This window comes from Leptodactylus fuscus, chromosome 11, assembly GCF_031893055.1.
Source record: "Leptodactylus fuscus isolate aLepFus1 chromosome 11, aLepFus1.hap2, whole genome shotgun sequence".
Classification (NCBI taxonomy): domain Eukaryota; kingdom Metazoa; phylum Chordata; class Amphibia; order Anura; family Leptodactylidae; genus Leptodactylus; species Leptodactylus fuscus.
This window is the reverse complement of record NC_134275.1, coordinates 51,907,956-51,928,587: the sequence shown is the minus strand read 5'-3', so window position 1 is coordinate 51,928,587 and position 20,632 is coordinate 51,907,956. Positions and strand designations below refer to the sequence as shown.

General features: G+C 39.9%; 1 protein-coding gene across 2 annotated transcripts in view; it reads right to left on the bottom strand.

The window, feature by feature from the left end:
* Window positions 1-20,632, bottom strand: part of DIAPH2 (diaphanous related formin 2) — an 824,584-nt gene that overhangs the window by 262,248 nt on the left and 541,704 nt on the right. The window lies entirely within an intron of this gene.

Genomic DNA, 20,632 nt, shown 5'->3' with positions numbered 1-20,632 from the left:
TCGGTCATTGTTAGTATTATATTTGTTTGTATATTTTGTGTACTGTTTGTGAACCCTCAAATGTAAAGCACCATGGAAGTAATATAATAATGTACATCACCTTGGAATTAATATAATAATGTACAGCACCATGGAATTAATAGAATAATGTACAGTACCATGGAATTAATATAATAACGTACAGCACCATGGGTTTAATGGGGCTATATATAATAATACTATTGCCAGCTCACTGTTTGTTTTTCCTTAGACCATTTTTGGTACATACTATCCATTACAGTCCATTACCAATGCAGTCATAGAGATAATGTTGTCCTGACACCCATCAAACTCAGACTGGTCCATCAGACCACCAGAGAGTTATTAGACACCCCACACAACAGATTTCCACTGCTCCAGAGTCCAATGTGTATTTCGCTTCATACCACTCCATCCAAGTCTAGGTTTGCATGCGGCTGCTCAACCATGGAAACCCAAGCCATGCAGCTCGAGGCCGGCAGTTTTTGGGCCGATGTTCGGTTTGGACTTTGCAGCAGTGTTTCTGCGCTACGCTCCTGTGGATGACTCCACTATGTAACTTTACATAACCTGCCTGCAATTCGTTGCTGTGGTTCCTTCCGTTTTTCAATAATACCCCTCATGGTTGACGGTAGAATATATAAGGGAAGACATTTCTGGAAGTAACTTGATGCAGCAGTGACTCCCATTACAGGACCAGGAGGAGATTCAGCGTCTACTGGGAACCATCCATCCTATCTATGATGGTTGTAAATGTGACCGCAGGGCGAGGGGCTGGATTTATGTAGCGGGGGCGATGGGACTGAATGACTAAAAGAGTGTGAACAATACTTATTTCAAGACAGTGCACCTGAAGAAGACGACCACATAGATCCAATTTACCAATGGTGGAGATGATGAAGATGGACTCTTACAATATACATACACTTGATCCTTCGCGTACTATGGTAAGATACAATCCTTTATAGAACCTCTGTACATTTCGCTAAATTTATTTGACAATATGATACATATAAACTATTAAGGGGAAGAACAACTCCCAAAAAAAGCATTAAGGTGTGAATACATCATTGGAATCAAGCAGAAAACTTTTTCCATATGAGAACAATGCCTCGTATCAATTACGCCTGAGCGGTCACCGAGACGCTCCGTGAATAATTGCCACTTAAGTCTATAATCCGTCTTCTGATATTTAAAAAGGAGCCAAACCAAATAACATAACTTTTATAAACTACCTGGATAATCGTAAAGAGTTTTGTATGACGAAGTTTGGGAAATATCTCACTACCTTTAATGGTTTCATCGCAAATGTGAGGTTATGGATTGTAGAGCCCACACGCTAAATGGAGATGTAAATGTTTAATGCAAAGCTCAAACGTCTGAATAAAACAAACGAAAGCATCAGCTTCACCAGAGATTAGACCGGAATTAAATCTATACATCTCAAGACACGTGCAAGGGAAGACGCGAGTTAGGCGTTTCCTCCGTAACACCATAGACGGATGCGACCAATTGCCTCCCAATATTGATGACATTTTATATTTTATTAGGAACAAGCTAGCTATAATGCTAAGGACAGGGGTATCACTTGAAAAATTGGGTCTCGTAGAAAAAATTTCAATCCTCATGATACTCACAAATGCAAAAGCAGGAGGAACATTGATCTTAACACTTATGGGACAGAACCAAGGACAAACCACTCCACGTCCATACCCCAATACTTCCTTTTATGTCCTCCTTAGTCCCCTCACACTATAGATTGCCCTCCACACAATATAGTGTACCCTATAATGTCTCACGCAGCATATTGCCTCCTATAGTGATTCCATGCACTATACAATATAATATAGTCCATGCCCTACGACACCCAAACAATATAATGCTCCCTTTTGGCACTCATACATTATAATGTTCCCTATTTTTCCCCTTGCACCTACAGTGGATCCTCAAACAAAATAATGTCCCCATTATGCTTTCATGCACAATATAATGCGCCCTCAGTGCCACCTCCCCCAAACTGTAATGCCCTAACATTGGAGGTCTTACAGCGCCGCACCTCCCATGAGGCGACCTTAAGCGACCGCTTCAGGCGGCGCTATGCCGGGGCCCCGGGGGAGGGCGGCATTTTTGCTGACCTAAGCCAGTCCAGGACAAGCTGTCCCGGACTGGCTTAGCGTCATCATCTCGGCAGCCTGGCACGGGAAGCGAGCGGTGGATTGGGGCGGCCCTGTGGACGCAGCGCTGCTCCAGCGGCCTCCCCTCACGCTTAGCAGAGAGCAGGTCCTCTCCCTACCTGCTCTCTGCCTGCTAACGACCCCCTCCGCTTGGCCCAGCCCCATCAGTCCGCCCCGGGGTGGGGGGGGGGGTTCTGACGTCCGCCTCAGGTGGCACAAACCCTAGGTTCACCCCTGAGGTCTTATGCAGAATAATTCCTTCTTGTGCCCCCAACTGTAGTACCTCCTTATACCCCCACACATATTAATAGTCCCCTGGCTTAATTCTCCTGCAACACATATATAGTAACATGAATGTACTATGTGGCGGTGGCACAAACTCCTTAATGCCCCAGACCCTGGTGCAGTCACTATGTTTGCTAAAGTGATAAATCCATCCCTGGCTTTGGAGATCGATTAGCTCAATGTACCAAATGCAAGGCCTTAGATGTCCATGAAGCATCTAGCCTCAGATGTTCTTCAAGAACAATAGTATTGTGGTGGATCAAAGCTCAGAGAGAAATGCAAACTCCAGATAGATCATACAGAGGGGAAAACTGCTGAAAAACCCTTTAAGAATGTGATTATAAAAGGACCACAAATGTTCTTATTCCTCATTGACACACAAAACAGCTTAGTCTGAACAGTAAAATAAAACAAGAACACTTTAAAAGTCTTTACTGAACTAAAAAAAAAAAAAACAATTTTCTATTCATTCAATTTTCCACCAAAAAATACTGAAAATGTTTACATTCCGAAGCATCAATTTACAGTATTTCCCAATGTGCTTGAATTTTCTGGTAGACAAACCAAACTCTCAGCACAATACAACAGAGGATTCTTATTCCCCTGCGCCTCTCTCCTTCCAGGCGCCTATTAAAAATATACTGTTCATTGGTCTACAGAAATCTGCTGAGATGTATACATGTATTTTCCACTGGTAGGACATGTAAAAATAATGTACTGCAAATAATAACGTAAATGAATAAAGACACTTTCAGGACCCTGTAATAATGTCATTCGAGGAACTAATTACTCAAGGTGTTATTATAAAGGAAAATAATATTGTCTAATATAAGAATATACAGTAACTACTAATACTGCCTCTATGTACAAGAATATAACTACTATAATACTGCTCCTATGTACAAGAATATAACTACTATAATACTGCTCCTATGTACAATAATATATCTACTATAATACTGCTCCTATGTACAAGAATATAAATACTATAATACTGCTCCTTTGTACAAGAATATAACTACTATAATACTGCCCCTATGTACAAGAAGATAACTACTATAATACTGCTCCTATGTACAAGAATATAAATACTATAATACTGCTCCTATGTACAAGGATATAACCACTATAATACTGCTCCTATGTACAAGAATATAACTACTATAATACTCCCTCCTATGTACAAGAATATAACTACTATAATACTGCTCCTATGTACAAGAATATAACTACTATAATACTGCTCCTATGTACAAGAATATAACTACTATAATACTGCTCCAATGTACAAGAATATAACTACTATAATACTGCTCCTATGTACAAGAATATAACTACTATAATACTACCTCCTATGCACAAGAATATAACTACTATAATACTACTCCTATGTACAAGAAGATAACTACTATAATAATACTCCTATGTACAAGAATATAACTACTATAATACTACCTCCTATGCACAAGAATATAACTACTATAATACTACTCCTATGTACAAGAATATAACTACTATAATACTACCTCCTATGTACAAGAATATAACTACTATAATACTACCTCCTATGTACAAGAATATAACTACTATAAAACTACCTCCTATGTACAAGGATATAACTACTATAATATTGCTCCTATGTACAAGAATATAACTACTATAATACTACCTCCTATGTACAAGAATATAACTACTATAATACTACCTCCTATGTACAAGAATATAACTACTATAAAACTACCTCCTATGTACAAGGATATAACTACTATAATACTACCTCCTATGCACAAGAATATAACTACTATAATACTACTCCTATGTACAAGAAGATAACTACTATAATAATACTCCTATGTACAAGAATATAACTACTATACTACTACCTCCTATGTACAAGGATATAACTACTATAATATTGCTCCTATGTACAAGAATATAACTACTATAATACTACCTCCTATGTACAAGAATATAACTACTATAATACTACCTCCTATGTACAAGAATATAACTACTATAATACTACCTCCTATGTACAAGAATATAACTACTATAAAACTACCTCCTATGTACAAGGATATAACTACTATAATACTGCCTCCTATGTACAAGAATATAACTACTATAATACTACCTCCTATGTACAAGGATATAACTACTATAATACTGCTCCTATGTACAAGAATATAACTACTATAATACTGCTCCTATGTACAAGAATATAACCACTATAATACTGCTCCTATGTACAAGAATATAACTACTATAATACTACTCCTATGTACAAGAATATAACTACTATAATACTGCTCCTATGTACAAGAATATAACTACTATAATACTACCTCCTATGCACAAGAATATAACTACTATAATACTGCCCACTATGTACAAGAATATAACTACTATAATACTGCTCCTATGTACAAGAATATAACTACTATAATACTGCTCCTATGTACAAGAATATAACTACTATAATACTACTCCTATGTACAAGAAGATAACTACTATAATAATACTCCAATGTACAAGAATATAACTACTATAATACTACCTCCTATGTACAAGGATATAACTACTATAATACTGCTCCTATGTACAAGAATATAACTACTATAATACTGCTCCTATGTACAAGAATATAACTACTATAATACTGCTCCTATGTACAAGAATATAACTACTATAATACTACCTCCTATGTACAAGAATATAACTACTATAATACTACCTCCTATGTACAAGAATATAACTACTATAATACTACCTCCTATGTACAAGGATATAACTACTATAATACTGCCTCCTATGTACAAGAATATAACTACTATAATACTACCTCCTATGTACAAGGATATAACTACTATAATACTACCTCCTATGTACAAGAATATAACTACTATAATACTGCTCCTATGTACAAGAATATAACTACTATAATACTGCTCCTATGTACAAGAATATAACTACTATAATACTACCTCCTATGTACAAGAATATAACTACTATAAAACTACCTCCTATGTACAAGGATATAACTACTATAATACTACCTCCTATGCACAAGAATATAACTACTATAATACTACTCCTATGTACAAGAAGATAACTACTATAATAATACTCCTATGTACAAGAATATAACTACTATACTACTACCTCCTATGTACAAGGATATAACTACTATAATATTGCTCCTATGTACAAGAATATAACTACTATAATACTACCTCCTATGTACAAGAATATAACTACTATAATACTACCTCCTATGTACAAGAATATAACTACTATAATACTACCTCCTATGTACAAGAATATAACTACTATAAAACTACCTCCTATGTACAAGGATATAACTACTATAATACTGCCTCCTATGTACAAGAATATAACTACTATAATACTACCTCCTATGTACAAGGATATAACTACTATAATACTGCTCCTATGTACAAGAATATAACTACTATAATACTGCTCCTATGTACAAGAATATAACCACTATAATACTGCTCCTATGTACAAGAATATAACTACTATAATACTACTCCTATGTACAAGAATATAACTACTATAATACTGCTCCTATGTACAAGAATATAACTACTATAATACTACCTCCTATGCACAAGAATATAACTACTATAATACTGCCCACTATGTACAAGAATATAACTACTATAATACTGCTCCTATGTACAAGAATATAACTACTATAATACTGCTCCTATGTACAAGAATATAACTACTATAATACTACTCCTATGTACAAGAAGATAACTACTATAATAATACTCCAATGTACAAGAATATAACTACTATAATACTACCTCCTATGTACAAGGATATAACTACTATAATACTGCTCCTATGTACAAGAATATAACTACTATAATACTGCTCCTATGTACAAGAATATAACTACTATAATACTGCTCCTATGTACAAGAATATAACTACTATAATACTACCTCCTATGTACAAGAATATAACTACTATAATACTACCTCCTATGTACAAGAATATAACTACTATAATACTACCTCCTATGTACAAGGATATAACTACTATAATACTGCCTCCTATGTACAAGAATATAACTACTATAATACTACCTCCTATGTACAAGGATATAACTACTATAATACTACCTCCTATGTACAAGAATATAACTACTATAATACTGCTCCTATGTACAAGAATATAACTACTATAATACTGCTCCTATGTACAAGAATATAACCACTATAATACTTCTCCTATGTACAAGAATATAACTACTATAATACTACTCCTATGTACAAGAATATAACTACTATAATACTGCTCCTATGTACAAGAATATAACTACTATAACACTGCTCCTATGTACAAGAATATAACTACTATAACACTGCTCCTATGTACACGAATATAACTACTATAATACTACCTCCTATGCACAAGAATATAACTACTATAATACTACCTCCTATGTACAAGGATATAACTACTATAATACTGCTCCTATGTACAAGGATATAACTACTATAATACTGCTCCTATGTACAAGAATATAACTACTATAATACTGCTCCTATGTACAAGAATATAACCACTATAATACTGCTCCTATGTACAAGAATATAACTACTATAATACTACTCCTATGTACAAGAATATAACTACTATAATACTGCTCCTATGTACAAGAATATAACTACTATAACACTGCTCCTATGTACAAGAATATAACTACTATAACACTGCTCCTATGTACACGAATATAACTACTATAATACTACCTCCTATGCACAAGAATATAACTACTATAATACTACCTCCTATGTACAAGGATATAACTACTATAATACTGCTCCTATGTACAAGAATATAACTACTATAATACTGCTCCTATATACAAGAATATATCCCCTATAATATTATGCTTATCTACAAAATTATGACTAGAAGATAATAAAACACAATTTTTGCATTTCTGTACATATAACAGATTGTAACATTTCTCGTTCTATGCGTTATATATAGTAAATTACTGACTTTTAGCCCTGCTACATGTGTATATCTCTGTATATTTCAAGGCTACGGTTTAGGGCACTACTTTGCAGTATGATGATGAGGATTTAGTCAGATAGCAGATTGCCGTGGTCGTGCTGCCTGAACTCCCACGTGTAATGGTTTGTTGTGGAGGACGAGGGTTCCCCCAGGACAGAGGTGCGACTACACGAGGCTTCCCCTGTGGGATAACATAATGTGACAGGCTCTAAATAATCGCCTTTGTTGGGAAACGGTTCTAAAGTCAACATCCTACTAATTGTGTGGGCTTGGGACAATGCCAGAGGAAACAGGTTGGAAAAAGGGTCACAAGGGGCATTTCTTGCCCTAAGGAAAACGCGTGTGTTTAACAAGGATGTTAATTAAATAACGAAGCCTAAAATCCTCAGCACGGCAAGTTGTGGAATAGAAGTGAGGAGCGGTGTGAATATATCATCATTTCTCAGTGGCTGATATAAGCAGGTCAGAGCCGCATAGAAAATGACCAATATGGCCAATTAAGGACAATCCCATGGATAATACATGGGTCCGGGGCCCCGGAAACACAGTTTGTTTTTATTACAGTATAAAATGTATCTTTTAAACATTCCCTAAGCTGACATTGTAAGCGCTGCAGGCAGAATGTGTTAGGTTTTTGGGGTTTTTTATAAATGGCAACAAATATTCAAAAACATTGCAAAAAATGTCTGCTAAACGTTCCATAGCCGACTCACAGAGTGAAATCTGCAGCTAACGTCCAGCAATTCTGCACAAAATCCGCATGAGCATATGCTGTATGTTGTGGATTTTACATTGCAGAATCTTATCTTGACATATCCTAAACAGCTCCTACATCCCCCATCCCATCTCTACTCCTTCTCATATAGATGGAAGCCATCATGGGCACGGCCCTTTTTCCCTTCAGTACCAGTTGACAGTATGTTAGTCTTGTACTTGTATGTCCAGGGGAGGCCCTATTCACACCGGAATTCGGGTTTCCATTCAGGGAGTCCACTTGCGGACCCCCCAAATGAAAACCTAACCGCATAAAAAAGCGGGTAATAAAGGAGACCCTCTAACCCCATAGACTAGACCTGGGTAATGTACGGCCCGCAGGCCACATCCGGCCCTCTGACTGGTTCTGTCCGGCCAGCATAGCTTGTGGGATAAAAGTAGATGCTGAATGGGAAGTCTTCTAAAGGACCTGTGATGATGTTATCACAGGTCCTTTAGCTCACTAGGATAGGCTAAGACTCGTTAGTGGGTGGAGCCACATAGGTCAGCGTGGCAACACAGAAAGAGCAAGCTGCTTTGAATGGAGACTGAAGGAAGATAAGGAGAGAAGAGACAGTATGTGTGAGTAAGAGGAGGGAACTGGGGGCAGATGTAGGGGGCAGTTAAACTGAAGTGACATTAAACTAGGGAGCAGATGGAGGGTGACATTAAACTGGGGCAGCTGAAGGAACATATTAAACCGTGGGGAGTAGCTGGAGGGGGATATGCTTGCCTCTATTTGCCCCCAGTTTAATGTCCCCCCTCCAGCTGCCCCAGTTTAATGTCCCCTCTAGTTTCTGCTAGTTTAAACTGGGTCACCAGGAATTAATACTGTGGGACATTTGGAGGAAAACGTTATAATGTGGGGGTGTATAATGTTAGGGTGACTTTAGGAGGATTATAATTTGTGGGGGCACAGGCGGAGTCAATTTAGAAGTGGGTGGAGCTAAATTTTCCACGGCACGCATAGCCCTCTAGAACAGTTTCAATTTCTCATGCGGTCCCATGGGAAAATTAATTGGTCACCCCTGCCATAGACTATTATGGGGTCCGTGTGGTTTCCGCAGGTAAAATTTCATCCAGATAGGCGAACGGAATGGCCTGAACACAGATGTGAACTGGGCCTAAGATATTCATGTTTCTAGTATGACACAGGATAGAGAGATGATGCATAGATAGATAGATAGATAGATAGATAGATAGATAGATGATAGATAGATAGATAGATAGATATGAGATAGATAGATAGATAGATAGATAGATAGATATGAGAGAGATAGATAGATAGATAGATAGATAGATAGATAGATAGATAGATAGATATGAGATATGAGATGGATAGATAGATATGAGCAGGGGTGAACCTGCCCCTTTCGCCGCCCGAGGCGAACAACAGAAAGCGGAGGGGTGGGGCCAAGTGAAGGGGGCGGGCCTTAGCGGCGTTCGCAGGCAGAGAGCAGGTACGGAGAGGACCTGCTCTCTGCCTGAGCGTGAGGGGAGGCTGCTGGAGCAGCGCTGCTTCAGTGGCCTCCCCAATCCACTGCTCGGTGCTAAGCCAGTCCAGAACAGCTTGTCCTGGACTGGCTTAGGTAAGCAAAAATGCCGCCCTCCCTGGGGCCCTGACATAGCGCCGCCTGAAGCGGTCGCTTCAGGTCACCTCATGGGAGGTGCGGCGCTGGATATGAGATAGATAGATATGAGATAGATAGATAGATAGATAGATATGAGATAGATAGATAGATAGATAGATAGATAGATAGATAGATAGATAGAGTGGCGTAACTAGGAATGGCGGGGCCCCGTGGCGAACTTTTGACATGCCCCCCCCCCCCAACTAACACAGACGTCGAAGACCTCGACCGACGCCCTCCTCCGCACTCTATTATGTCCCTTAGTGGCCCCTGCACACAGTATTATGTCCCATAGTGGCCCCTGTGCACAGTATAGTGTCGGCGAGTGAATAGGGCCCGTAATGGCCTATTAAAAAAAAACAAAAAACGCAGCAGTAGCAGCTGTCACCGGGCCCCCTAATGGTGCGGGCCCTGTGGCAGCCGCCTCCGCTGCCTCTATGGTAGTTACGCCCCTGGATAGATAGATATGAGATAGATAGATAGATAGATAGATAGATAGATAGATAGATAGATAGATAGATAGATAGGAGATAGATAGATAGATAGATAGATAAATAATAGATAGATAAATAGATAGATAGATGGATGGATAGATAAATAGATAGGAGATAGATAAATAGATAGATAGATAGATAGATAGATAGATGATGGATGGATGGATGGATGGATGGATGGATGGATGGATGGATGGATAGATAGATAGATAGATAGATAGATAGATAGATAGATAGATAGATAGATAGATAGATAGATAGATAGATAGGAGATAGATAAATAGATAGATAATAGATAGATAGATAGATAGATAGATAGATAGATAATAGATAGATAGATAGATAGATAGATAGATAGATAGATAGATAGGATAGATGATGGATGGATGGATAGATAGATAGATAGATAGATAGATAGATAGATAGATAGATAGATAGATAGATAGGAGATAGATAGATAGATAGATAGATAGATAGATAGATAGATAGATAGATAGATAGATATGAGATAGATAGATAGATAGATAGATAGATAGATAGATAGATAGATAGATGTGTCTGGAGCTTTAGTTGTGGCCAGATTTGACCCCAGGTCCCCCTTGCTATTAGTATCCGCCATACCATCAGCCATGCAGCCTCTTGACAGTCACTTAGACACAGTAAATCTCCAGGGACGGCGGTGGAGGCAGAGAGGTTAATACTGTATGTCTTTGTAAGTGAAGGTGGATTTGTCATATTGCAGCATTTATCCATCTCGTGCAGCATCATTAATATTATTTACAGCGGTGAGGATGGCGATTCATCAGCCGGGGATCTGTGTGCATAAACATGATGGCTTAATCAAGACTTCTAAAGCCCTAAATGAATATTCATCCCTGGGCCCCGATCCTCGCAGCAGAGCGGCAGAGCTGTCACTGTCTACGGATATATAAAGTGCTACACAGGATTGTGGCGCCAATGCGTGAGCGAAATACAACAGCGAGCGGTCACTTCATCATTCCACATGTATACAGATGCTAGATTTATTCTCTGCTTCTCAAACACCGCTGTACGGAAAGAAATACATTGTTGACATATACAATGGATGTAAGATCCCTGGAGGAAAGGCCTTAAAAGGGCAGAGACGGCCGGGTGGACTGAAATAAGATGCACTGTCAGTTACCATTGCTGAATGGAATCTGTCACTTTATGGAAACCAATAATAATGGCTTTGAAGGAAAAGCCACAGAGAGAAGAGGAATCCAAAGAAATTATCCAGATAGCGGCCCTAAAATATAAATCACAATGGGGCCCCCTACTGGTGCTGGTTTATGCCATTATCCCTTTAATTAGTGTACATATATTTAATATAACTGGATTATATAATCCATTATATTATCTGTACTGATCCTGAGTTACATCCTGTATTATACTCCAGAGCTGTGCTCACTATTCTGCTGGTACAGTCACTGTGTACATACATTACATTACTTATCCTGTACTGATCCTGAGTTACATCCTGTATTACACTCCAGAGCTGCACTCACTATGCTGCTGGTGCAGTCACTGTGTACATACATTACATTACTTATCCTGTACTGATCCTGAGTTACATCCTGTATTATACTCCAGAGCTGCACTCACTATTCTGTTGGTACAGTCACTGTGTACATACATTACATTACTTATCCTGTACTGATCCTGAGTTACATCCTGTATTATACTCCAGAGCTGCACTCACTATTCTGCTGGTGCAGTCATTGTGTACATACATTACATTACTTATCCAGCACTGATCCTGAGTTACATCCTGTATTATACTCCAGAGCTGCGCTCACTATTCTGCTGGTACAGTCACTGTGTACATGCATTACATTACTTATCCTGTACTGATCCTGAGTTACATCCTGTATTATACTCCAGAGCTGCACTCACTATTCTGCTGGTATAGTTACTGCGTACATACATTACATTACTTATCCTGTACTGATCCTGAGTTACATCCTGTATTATACTCCAGAGCTGCACTCACTATTCTGCTGGTGCAGTCACTGTGTACATACATTACATTACTTATCCTGTACTGATCCTGAGTTACATCCTGTATTATACTCCAGAGCTGCACTCACTATTCTGCTGGTGGGGTGACCAGCAGATTAATTTAGATGGGATGATACTGTCGGAGTGCCCCTTTATTTGCCATTGTTGTCTCATCATTATAACAAGTTCATGTATCCCTAGTCATCTTTATTTAATAGCAATTAAGGCAGATAGAGACAGACCAAATGAACGCAGAGGACCATGGGAATTTTAGCAGTATTTTTGGATACCCGGGCCCCATAGCTTTACCACTGGATCCATTATTTGACAGACTATTGATTTCAAATTAATTTGCAATCACTGAAATGACTCCCCCCATCCCCCTGATGCAGTAAATTGGCTTTTGATAAGTTGCTGCTGCAGCCTAACTCAAACACAGAGGACTGTCAGCCGGGCAGATTACATTTCACAGTTTCTGCATAATTGATTAACATACCGCAGATAACTTATTAAATTGCACTTTAAGGGACGCCGCTTCCACATCTTCCCAGCCATGTGAAACACCGAGAACTGTTTGCGAATAAACAAATTGGCTTGGATTTCAGTGTATGGCTGAGTGCTGATAAAACTGGCAGCTAAAGACAAGTGACGGCTATAGCGGAAGCAGCCGTATTCACAGACAGGGGTTAGGCAGTATTGGGGGTAGAGGGTGTGACGGTAGTCAGGTCTCCAACCCTCAGGGTTCTTTGGATATCGGGTCACATGTGAACAAAGGCTCTATGGGTAAGACCAGAGCCCAGAACTTACACCCAAGATCAGGAATTTCATAATACTAGAAGAAACACCGCAATCTGTGTGTATGGCTTCTTCTGATAATCCAGAACTTGTGATCCTTTTGCCTGAACTACATACAGTGTGTACAAGAAGTAGTTGCCATTGTCAGCCATATGATCTACAACAGAGATACTTTATTTTTTAGGTCAACAGGTCACACAGACCATTTACCTGGGAAGAAGGAAGAAGAAGAAGGAAGGAGGAAAAGGTCTTCTAATAGGTCTTCCTGGCATCAATCGTGGAAAGTTCTGTTCCTCTCCCTAATTTCCATAATGCACATTTTAGTATTTTGGTGATATTACATTTTGTTCACTATCTGTCTAGAATTGATGACATCTGACTACACTTTGTTCTACTTCTCCTACTCCTCTGATTCTCTAGCTGTACCACAAACGTTACTGCACTCAGTTCTGTCTATTGCTGAAGAAAATAGAATCATTGCTTTGGACCGTTCAGTGATGAATGACACGTCCATCCCCTACTTCCACCATCACTGAAATGCCTCATGTTCCTTTTTACAGTTACGGTTGAGCCGATCTTGAGATTTCAAGATCGATTTTAACCCCTTCCCGCCGATGGCATATTTCGATTTTCGTTTTTCGTTTTTGACTCCCCTCCCTCTAAACTCCATAACTTTTTTATTCCTCCGCTCTCAGAGCCATGTGAGGTCTTAATCTTTGCAGAACAAATTGTTCTTCATGATGCCACCATTAATTGTTCTGTACAATGTACTGGGAAGCTGGAAAAAAAATTCAGAATGGGGTGGATTTGAAGAAAAAATTTCTTTAGGTCATCTGAGATGAATCGCCATTTATTCAGTTTAGTAACCAAACAATTTGGAATACCCGGAACAAAACAAATTGATTTGCCCAACTCTAAAATATAAGGTGTCCACAGGGGCACAGTCATGCTTGCCTAAGCTACCCCATCTATTAGTTTTTAGGGTTACTGCTTCAGGCTGAGCCGTTCTTACCCTATAAAAATTTCACAACCAGACTTATGGTGGTATATTATGACTTGGAGACTCTCTGAGAATCATTCCCAACTCATGAGGCTAATTTGGGTGTACAACAAAAATAAAAAAATAAATCAGAGTCACCAATCCCTGGCGCTCCATTGTATAATCCCTCCAGTACCAAGACTTGTTGGGCCAGAAGCGTAGAGGCTCACGTGACTGCAGCAACCAATCACTGGCCACTGGTGAGGAACCAATGGCGTCACTGAGATACATCATTGGCCTCAGCAGTTATGTGGCCTCTCCACATCCAGTCTAGCCTCAAATCAAAGCAGCGAAAATGGGGATCTGGACTGTACAGAGGGTCTGGAATAGGTAGTCATTGGCCACCCTTGAGATTGGAAATATTCCCGGAGAACCCCCTTTAAAGTCACTGAGCTCTTCCGTAGGACTCATATCACTACCATTGTGTATCCACAGAGTTTGCACATCTGTGTCCTCGATTTTATGCATCTTATGGGTCCCACTATGCCATCACAGCACCTAGTATGGCGACCCTATAAATAGACCTCATAGAAAGGCATCTAGGACAGAGAAGTAGACCTGATAGGATTTATGAAGGAATGGTCATTATTCTGCAGGAGATTCTCACACATTAGAGCGTCGCTTCATTATTCACAAGGTACAGCGCTGCCATTTGGCTCCCGTTCAGACAATGAGAATCGCTGGGTGTTGCTTTTTTTAAATTAGGCCGAGAGATTTAAAGACTTCAGCCGGTTAAAGTTGAAATTTCAATACCCGAAATGTGTCCTGGAGTATCCTCAGCCAATTCTAGCCTTTAAATCTCTCATTGCCGTTAAAAATGAAGAACTGGCTGGATGTGGAGGGTTGAGCGGGAGCCAGTTGGCCATCGTACAAGTGGGTAGAACGCTCTGCAGGGCACATTAGTCAGAGAGAGGCCGCCATCACATGAATGTGCTACTGTTCCCGATACAATGGCCTCAGTCAGGACTCTTATCTAGCATCGCTCTGTGATTAAAGCCACTGTTCCAGGACAGGAGGATTGCAAACACTGACTTGTATAGACACAGAACATAAAAAATGGATCAGTTTATGTTAATTGTCCCTCCATGTGTTAGCGACCAAGAGACCAACCATTAGAAGTGACATGAATGTCAAGTCTGGATTGCAAAAAAAAAAAAATACAAATGTAGCAGAGCTGAACTCACCATTGGAACTGCATTGCAGTTGATGTGCTAGGTTAACAACATTGCGATATCACATAGAGCTGTAACAATTCAGCTTTGCTACATCTGTTTACACATTCATAGGCTAATATGTCCAAACTTGTCAAGATTTTGGACAACGTCCTCCAATTGGACAATGGTCCCCCTTATGACATGGAGATTATTTAATAAATGTAGCCATGAAGATATGGGAAACATAAGGGATCCCAATGCAAAAAAATTTACTTGGGTTCAATTCCATTTCTAGGACATAAGGACAGGTTCTTATTCAGTCATCCATATTCTTTATAAGCTGGTATAATTTTTCAACAGGTTTGAGGATCCCCCCCCCCCCTAAGCAACAGAGTCTGCATGTGACCACCTTTGCACCCCATAATGATATGCTCCAGATTACTGTATTCATGAGACAACCAAAAATTCACGACCCCAGCAGGGGCAGATTTAGCATTTCTGGGGTCAAAAGCAAAGTTATTTTTGAAGGTTCCTGACTCCCCTCTAATACTATTCTCATAGCGCCTCTGCACACAGTATATTTCTCCCTGAGTGTCCCCCCACATCCCACTTGGTACCCCACTCAGTATAATGTCCCTTTAGTGCTTCCACACACAGTATAGCACCCCCTACACACAGAAGGGGTGTAACTATATTGAGTGCAGTGATAGCAGTTGCTACTGAGCCCCGAAACCCGAGGGAACCCCAAAGGTATACATAAAATATACTTCCATTCTGAATGGCACAAGGTAGGGGCCCCGTTATAGGTTCTGCATCAAGTTACACCTCTGACTCACATAATACAGTCCCTACACACAGTATAATGCTCACTTGTTGCCATCACACACAATATATTGCCCCTTAGGCCCCCAACACAATATAATGCCCCTTTGCACCATATACTGCTACTTTAGTGGACCCCACACTTGCCATATCAGCTGTAAAACCCTGGCCCTGGCCTATCATCCAAAAGCTGCTGCCCATTACAGGCACTGACAGCGTCAGGACATCACAAGTTGGGCTGAAGAAGAGGAACCAGGAGTAATAAAAGGTCAGAATTAATATTGACTGTAGAAATAATCCCTGTGATCAGTGAGGTTCCCCCTAGCCTTTGGGGCCCATGCAATTGTGGGTAACACTATCTCGGATCTTGAACCGACATGTGTAAAAAAAAAATCCACCATGGTGGATTCTTATCTGTGTCAACTTGCAATTTTTTTCCGCTGTAGTAGCGTCATGTGTCATTCATCCACAACGGAAACCCAATGTGAATACAATTTTCCTGAAATTGAGCAGATTTCCATGCTCTGACAGTTCAAGACTTCTTGGCCTGAGGAAGATGCTGGAAGGGCATCGAAACGCGTAGCCGATTTTTTACTGCCTATTGGAATCAATAAAGACACAATTGATTTTATTTCTGCATGGATTTGGCTTATTTTACTTTTTGACAGTGGCGCTCTACCAAGATCCCGGGTTTTACTTCTATTTTAATTTATTTTTATTCACCACCTTCTATAGGTTGGCGTCCGGGTAAGAGCTACAACTGATCACCTCAAGCTCCCTCTTGGGGTCTTTTCTGCACGGGGCGCCAGGTGATTCTCTTTTCCTGAAATTGGAAATATTGGAATGTTGGAATTGAAAATATTTTTCCCTGTATGATAATCAGGGAAAGATCAGATCCCGATCGGCGATCGAGAAAATTTTGCGATCGGGATCGGCTGGAAAATGATCAGAAATTGGATTTTAAAATCGATCCTGAAATCTCAAGATCGGCTCAACCCCAATGATAATAAATTTTTTAGATTTTTTTTTTATATATACATTTACTCCCTTGGTTTGAGTTCCAGAATCTTTATCATTGACTTGACTTTGGTCTTCAGGAGTCTTCGTGTAGATCCTCTTCTGTAAATAGTCAGCTCTCAGTGGCCGTCAGCCCAGCTGGTGTCTATTTATGTGTGTTAGGAGACTTTGGATGCACAATGTTTGCTCGGTGGCTGCAGAACGGGCCTGAGCTGGCTCTACAGGGAGTGATTAATGGTTTGACATCTCCAGCCTCTCGTTCCCCCAGATTCCTTCATGCATTCACAAGCAGTCTATGAAATGCCACAACTTGTAAATCTCATCTAGTGCATTCCACACAGTAAGCACAGGTTTGCGTGGAGTGCCGAAAGAACGCTCTAAGAGGCAACCTGAGGAACATCTACCGCGGCTTCATCCCTCTCATGTCCCGCTGTCACATTAAATACCGCTCGCTCTATGTCCAATATACATTCTATTTACCAACAAAAGAAGATAATAAAGTATATTAATGCACAGCATTTTGCTCTCGTCTCCAAGCCCTATTTATGTACATCGATGAATAATGCATGGAGGATGCATGTCCTACATACTTATACGCCCGTCAAACGTCCGCCATACATCGGGATCATTTCATATTCCGAGCCTCGGAGATCTTTAATGCAATCTGGTAATTCAAAGCTCGCTGTGTTTCCATTGAAAGGCCTTTCTTTTTTGTGTGTGTTTTAGAAAACTGGAAATTTGCATTACAATAGAAGAAATGTAAAAGTGTCAGACTGTACTTGGTGTCACTCAAAATCTAAATTGGGTGCATTTTGGAAATGAAAGAGAAAAGTTGGTGGAGAAAGAAAAAGAAACAAACTAAGTCTACACAGCCTTAACTTATGAGGAGGTAAACGCTAATCGCACGGATTACTGGAGTGCGTACACACAGCCATTATTTACTGCAAAACATTCACCCCGGCAAAATAAGTATATATTTATATATTTAATGTGATGTGGCCAGGAGCCAGAGATTTTGGCTTGGTTTTACACCCAGGCAATGTCACCAGATTTTTTGAAAACCAGGCATTGATCTATAAGGAGCTACCTTCCAAAAGATGGCACTAGAGCAAGTTTTATTTTCCCATAATTCTTAGCAAAGCATGCATGTTCTTTAAGACTCTACATACCTTTAAAGGGTGGATGGAAAAGGCAGTCTCCTTAAGGAAACGTGGCACCGCTCCTGACCTACAGATAATATAGGAAGGAAATCTGTCTCTACAATATGGCAACCCCTATAGAAAGGATGCAGGAAAGAAGTGTGTGTCTCCAATAGGGCTGGCTGTGTACAGACATAACAAGAAATAAGTGCGAGTCTCCAATATGGCTGCCTCGATATAGACAATAGAGGAAGGACATGTGTCTCCAATATGGCCTCCACTATACAGACAATATAGAAAGGGAATATGTGTCTGTATTATGGACACCCAAATATAGGAAGGAAGTGTGTGTCTACAATATGGCTGCCTCAATATAGACAATACAGGAAGGAAGTGTGTCTCTACAATATGGCCACCCCTATACAGACAATACAGGAAGGAAGTATGTGTCTCCAACATAGCTTCCCCAATACAAATAATAAAGGAAGGACGTGTCTCCAATATGGCTGACACTATACAGACAATACAGAAAGGGAGCATGTGTCTGTGTCTGTATTATGGTCGCCCAAGTTCAGAAAGGAAGTGTGGGTCTCCAACATGGCCGCCACTATCCAGACAATACAGGAAGGAAGTGTGTCTCTACAAAATGGCCTCCACTAACAGACAATACAGAAAGGGAGCATGTGTCTGTATTATGGTCGCCGAAATACATGAGGGAAGTGTGTGTCTATAATATGGCCGCCCCCATACAGACAATACAGGAAGGGTGTATCTCCAATATGGTCATTCCCCTACAGACAATACAAGAAGCAAGTGTGTGTCTCCAATATGACTGTCCCATACAAACAATACAGAAAGGAAACGTATCTCTAATATGTTTGCCAATACGGGAAGGATGTATGTGTCTCCAATATGGCTGCCACTATATAGAAAATACAGGAAGAACTGGTCTCTGATATAGCACCCCTATCGATACAATACAGGAAGGAAGTATGCCCCCAATATATATATATATATATATATATATATATATATATATATATATATAGATGACTTCCTTCCTATCTCGACTTCATTATAGACCAAAATGGCTGATATCAGGGGACAACAGATTTCCTTCAATGGAGATGAAGCCATCAGCCGCTGTAGTGTCCCTTTAAGGTTTGTACTGTAGACTTGTTGGTGACACATATTCTATCAGAAATGATGCAATCTGTGTGTTTCATCTCTAATCCAGGCCGCGCCGTGTAGGAAAACAGACATTTATCAAGATCATCTAGAGCTGCAGGAAGCCAAAGCCGCGGTGCTCAGCCCAACATGAATGGCATACAATAGGAAAATATGATTATTCCTAATATACTACAGCACAAAACGTATCCCTGACTCCAGTCACATCACCCCCTGCAGATCCGCTACTGATCAACACAAATATTACTGAAAGCACGGAATGTAAAGATTTGCTCAATAGCCATATAAACCAGAAAACACAAAACCCAATTCTGCTAATGAATACCCACCAGGACGTATATTACTATAGAAAGCAGCACAAATCATATAGAAATGCACAAAAGGCACTCAAATAAACAAAGTCATGGAAACCTTCCAAGAAACCTGATAATCCAGGACTGAAAAATAATGTCGGGATTTGCAATTCCAGAAACAGTGATCAGAGCGGATCTACGTGTAAATACTGATTTATGCCTAGCCAATAAGACTGAATATTTGCGAAAAATTTTGTATGTGCTTTAAACCAGAGGATTAAATAAAAACAGATAAAAATTACAAAATTTTATATAAGAGCACTGTTCTGCATTGCAATTGGCTACAGGTTTTGCCAGGCAACCCTGAATTCCTGTGCAGGATCATAGTGAGAACCATGCAGCTGTTCAGTTGCAGCTGCATAGTTCTCTCTCCCTCTCTATACTTATCTCTATGATCAGTGCGGGAAAGAAACAAAGTTACAGGCAGGACAATGCTGGAGTCTATAACCGGTAGGCAGTGTTTCACTGATTCCTAGTAGAGATGAGCGAACACTGTTCGGATCAGCCAATCCAAACAGCACGCTCCCATAGAAATGAATGGTAGCACCTGGCACGCAGACTTTGCCGGCAGCTGGCCATTTAACCCCCCGCGTGCCGGCCGCTTCCATTCATTTCTATGGGAGCGTGCTGTGAGCGTGCTGTTTGGAATGGCTGTTCCGAACAGTGTTCGCTCATCTCTAATTCCTAGCA